Here is a 5,709-nt window from a genome sequence, read left to right on the forward strand (position 1 = left end):
GATAATCTTCTAAAATACCCCTGTATTTTTGTTCCTTTATACCATAAAAAAGCATGCCACCCCATCAACAAATCATGTCCTTCTAAATTCAATAATCTAGTTGTTTAAAAGGATTCAGAAGAAATGATATCGATTTGAATGTTTGGGAGGCCTTGAAAAACAATTTACTTTTATTGCTGAGCAACTCAGACCATTGGAGCATAGCCAGAAGGATTTTTTTTTTTGCAATGAATAGAACAGGAAACTAAGAACAGTCATAATGTATTCCCCGAGGTGAACTTATGTTTAATGAGATATTTCAAACTTTCACTTATGTGGGGCCAGTCAGCAGCCCCTTCCCCATTTCCCCCACATTAAATACCATGTCAAATGCCTGGGAAATCAGGATATTCAGGCAGTTCAAATGAGTATAAAAATTGCAAGCTTAAATTCTCTACAAAAATCTGACCAACTAACAGACAAGGGAAATGTGCGGGAGATAAGAGAGGCATTCAAGGTGGGCTGGACTTAGATCTCTTCTGGGTGTGCAGGGACTCATGACTGATGATGTGTTTGACCCTTCCCTCGGGCTCAGCCTAGTCATCTCCTTTATACCACAGGAGTGAGCTACAGTGATTAACAAACAATTGCTTGACATTTTAAAGTTTCATGTCCAGTAGCGAACAATTGAATTGATATTAAGAGAAAGTGTTTAAAGTGATGGGATACCAAATACTGATGTGCTACATAGAGATAAGCCACACACTATTCAAAAGAGACAAGTAAAAAAAGGTAACAAGGTAAAAAAAAGACCAGAACATCTCCTCTAGATAAGCAGCCAACACCTAGATAAGCAGGGATTAACACCAGACAAACGATCAACAGAAAACAATGCCCTAATAAATGAACTACCAAAGGGAAAAAAGCATATCTCCACCAACATTGGCAAGGCAAGCTACCAAATATAAACAGGAAGCAAACCACACCCTTACCAGCACTGATGATGTTGTCTAGTTGGCAGAACCAAACTCAATGAGCACCTTTGACTCCACAATTCATCCATGAGCTACATATATTTTCTTCTGTTGGTACCAACATGACATGATTAGTATTCTGTCTCCAATCCATGAGATGAAGCCATGTTTGAAACAAGATTTTAGAATGTTTCTCTATTCTTAAAAGTGATTGGAAATGACAGGTAGTCCTCGACTTACAACAGTTCATTTAGTGACCTTTCAAAGTTACAAAGGCACTGAAAAAAGTGACTTATGACCGTTTTTCACACTTACAACTGTTGCAGCATCTCCATGCTTGGCAACTGGTTCATATTTATGATGGTTGCAGTGTCCTGGGGCCACGTGATCCCCTTTTACGACCTTCTGATCAGTAAAGTTAATGAGGAATCCAGATTCACTTAACAACCATATTACCAACTTAACAAATGCAATGATTCACTTAACAACTGCAGCAAGAAAAGTTGTAAAATGGGGCAAAACTCACTTAACAAATGTTTCACTCAGCAAACATGAATTTTGGGCTTAATTGTAGTCACAGCTTGAGGACTACCTGTATTAGCAGGCGTGTGTATGTATGTACCATATTTTTCAGAGTATAAGACGCACCTACCTTTTTTGGTGAGGAAAAGAAGAAAAAGAAATCTCCCTCTGCCTCTGAGCAATTTTGCTTCTTTGCAACAAACAGCAAACAGCCTGCTTTACTTTCATTTTTGTTTTCAGCATAGCTTGATTAGCACAAGGAAAAAAAAAATCTGCTCCAGCAATTTACCTCTTTGCAGCAAGCAGCAGAGCCCTGCGCAAAACAGCTGAGAGCAAATCAGCTGAGAGTCGGGAGGCTGATCCAATCAACTTGTGCTAATTAGGCTGTGCTGAATCTGAAAGGAGCTGTTTTTTCTTGCTGTTTGCTTGCAAGAAGGTAACTGCTGCGAGGCAGAGGCCAAAGGGTGGGGGCCAGTGGGTGGGCGGGGCTACATTCGGTGTATAAGACACACCTAAATTTTCACCCCCTTTTAGGGGGAAAAAAGGTGCGCCTTATACTCCAAAAAATATGGTATGTATGTATGTATGTATGTATGTATGTATGTATGTATGTAATGTATTTTATACATAAAAATGAACGTTTTTCTTCCCAAACTGCTATTGAGATTAAGAAAGTACTGCAGCTGATATTTTAATTTGGTTCTCAGATTTACTCCTCCTCTCTTAACTGCCAAAATATATTATATTTCAGAGTTCCCATTTTGACCACCAACCTACTTAAATATTCATCGGTAGCCCATTGCCAAGTGAGATTAATTCCCAGCTTCGCATCCAGGCAAACTGTGAAGTTGTCAGAATTGTTTGAATGACGAGTGCCCTTTTCTGACAATGTCATATAGAAGGAGAACAGGGCCCAGTCTGGCCTTTGTCTGAATTCCTTCTTCTCCCAGGAGATTGTATTTTCATTGTTCCCCCACCCCCACTTCTTTCTCTGGATAAGGTGTAGGTACAGGTCAGCATTCTGATTCTAATGCTATAGAAATGTTTTGGGAAAAAGTTCATATTGTTTGGAAATTCTGGAATGTATAATTTCCTCACGTCTGGAGGATATCAAGTTGAGGAAGGCAAATGTAGGGTGGAATTCAGGGGTGAAATGCCCCCGGTTCGGACTGGATTGCCCGATCCGGTAGTGATGGAGGTGGGTGGTTCGGAGAACCAGTAGCAAAAATCCCTGCCCCCCCTCACAACCAGCTGAGCCGTGCAATCATCAGAGGCTTTTTTTTTTTTTTAGTTTTTAAAAGCGTTTTTTCTACAACCTCTTCGGCCGAAAAAATGCTTTTAAAAGTGAAAAAAAACCCCCTCTGATGATCACGTGGCTCAGCTGGGATTGTCAAAGGCTTTTAAAAGCATTTTTTCAAACCCCCCCACTAAGCCACGCCCACGGAACCAGTAGTAAAAATTTTAGATTTCACCCCTGGTGGAATTACAGAAAAAAAATTGGAAGATGCCTGTATGCAATCAGTGTAGAAATATTGACGGTACTGAATTAATTGATTAAAAAAATCCTGTTGCAAGCGGGGTGACCTATGATATACAGGTAGTCCTCAACTTACAACAGTTCAATTTAGCGATATTTCGAAATTACAAGGGCACTGAAAAAAGAGACCTGACTGTTTTCACACTTATAGCATCCCCATGCTATAAATATAATAGCAGCCTATTTTTGCTCCCAGGGGGGGCACAGGAGGCCAAGTGCTGCCTGTCACACCCCTTGGCCACACCCACCATGGCCACACCCACCTAGCCAGTCATTAGGGCAGAGAACCAGTTGTTAAATTATTTGAATCCCACCACTGCTTCAGAGGTATAGTACCCAATTCTGGACCCATGGCCCAGGGGTGGGTTCTAATTTTTTTTACTACCGGTTCTGTGGGCGTGGCTTATTTTGTGGGTGTGGCTTGGAGGTCATGTGACTAGGTGGGCGTGGCTAGCTGGTCAGAGTCATTTCTGGAAGGTCCTTGCACTTACGACCAGTCCTCGCACTTACGACCCAACTCATTTGTTTGCTTTTAACACTGATCAGCTGTAGGACGGCCCTTTGAAGCCCCGCGGCAAGAGTTTAAACAGTTTTTTTCCCTCTAGTCATCAGCTGGGACTCAGGAGGCAGCAATAGATGGGGGTGGGACCAAATAAGAGGTAAGAATAACATGGGAGGGCGGAGGGGGGGAGAACCGGTTCGGTGACGTCATATCGTCACCGCTACCGGCTCGGCCGAACCGGACCGAACCGGGAGGAACCCACCACTGCCATGGCCCATGCCTTCCTTGTAGCCTTGCATTGGCTGTGCAGCAAAGAACAGGGGGCCTGAGTGCAACAAAGGGGCTGGGTGCTTAGTAACACAGGTATTTGCCCGATGTAACCCTGCCAAGGTATGACATACCCTCCTTCTTCTTTGAGATATGTACCAGGCTCTGAGTTATACAAAAAAAACAAGATAGCAGGAGTTAGATCACTGATAGAAGCAGAGGCAATTCTAATTCTTACAGGATCAAAGCAATTCTTACAGAAGCGAAATAGCAAGTTATTACTATGTCCCAGTAATTCTACCTATTCTACTATTATTAGATCCCTTCAAGAACAAAATGGAAAACTGACGAGGAAAACATTAGCTTTCAGAAGTTTTATTTCTAAGAATCTTTCTATAACAAGTGATGGATCCTGGAGGTGGCAAAGAGAAACCAGACACTAGAAAGCCACTTATTCCTAATTCCAGTGGTGAAATGTAAAATTTGTTACTCTTTGGGCGTGGCTTGGCGGGGGGTAATGTGATTGGGTGGTCGTGGCCAACTGTTTTTTTTTTTTTTTTACTTTTAAAAGCATTTTTTTACAACCTCTCTATTTCTTCTCTCTTTGATATCAGACACTCAAGGATAACTCAGTCACTTTCACCCATGTGGCCAGCTGTTGGTAGGATTTAGGTTGAGGACAACAAACCTCTTCTGACAATGAAGAATGTGTTGGACCTCTGACTCTTGGCAGGCATAGATTTCCTGCAGATATCAGGTAGCTAACATCCATTGTTCCCATCCTGTGCCCTTCAAAAGTCTGATCATCTGGCAGAGAAAGACTTTATCCATCTTCTCTCCAGGCAATCTATAATCTCATCATGATGTCACTCCCCCCCCACGTCTTTTAATTCTTAGCCTTTACCAGGATTTCCATATTTCGTGTCATTAAATTTATGTGAATGGATATGCGGAGTGACACCCCTTCCTTTTTTTGTGTGTTTCTTTGGAGTAAGTTGTAGCCTTCCGGGCAGTGGTGGAATTCAAATTTTTTTACTACCAGTTCTGTGGGCGTGGCTTGGTGGGCATGGCTTGGCAGGCGTGGCAGGGGAAGGATATTGCAAAATCTCCATTCCCTCCTCACTCCTGGGGGAAGGATATTGCAAAATCTCCATTCCCACCCCACTCCTGGGGGAAGGATATTGCAAAATCTCCATTCCCTCCCCACTCCTGGAGGAAGGCTATTGCAAAATCTCCATTCCCTCCCCACTCCTGGGGGGAAGGATACTGCAAAATCTCCATTCCCTCCCCACTCCTGGGGGAAAGGATATTGCAAAATCTCCATTCCCACCCCAGTCTGGGGTCAGCCAGAGGTGGCATTTGCCAGTTCTCTGAACTACTCAAAATTTCCGCTACTAGTTCTCCAGAATCTATCAGAACCTGCTGGATTTCGCCCCTGGATAGACGTCAAAAAACTAAATAGGAATTTAGAGCAAGGCATCTCTGAACAGGATGAACATCACTGAGAAAACCCATGTCTGGCTACTCACCAGACCACAACTACTGTAGACAATCTTAGGGTTCGAGTAGAAATATGTAGGAATGGGGATTTCTGCAGATATTTTATTTATTTATTATTAAATTTATATTGCCGCTTATTCACCCATGGCGGCTCGAGGTGGCTTACAGAATATAAAAACCACATTTAAAAACAATAAAACTAAATTAAAAATCAAATAAATCAATATAGTAATAAAATCATAACAAAATCACTCTCCACCCGCCACCCCACCCCACCCTGGCAACAGCCAATCACACGAGCCATTTAATGGGCTCCATCCTGCTCTGGGTTCCCCAGGCCCACTGGCAGAATCAGGTCTTCAGCGCCTTCCGGAAGAGTATTAGAGTGGGGGCCGTTTTAATCTCTGGGGGAATGATGTTCCAGAGAG

This window comes from Pantherophis guttatus, chromosome 6, assembly GCF_059756535.1.
Source record: "Pantherophis guttatus breed Tessera chromosome 6, ASM5975653v1, whole genome shotgun sequence".
Lineage (NCBI taxonomy): Eukaryota > Metazoa > Chordata > Lepidosauria > Squamata > Colubridae > Pantherophis > Pantherophis guttatus.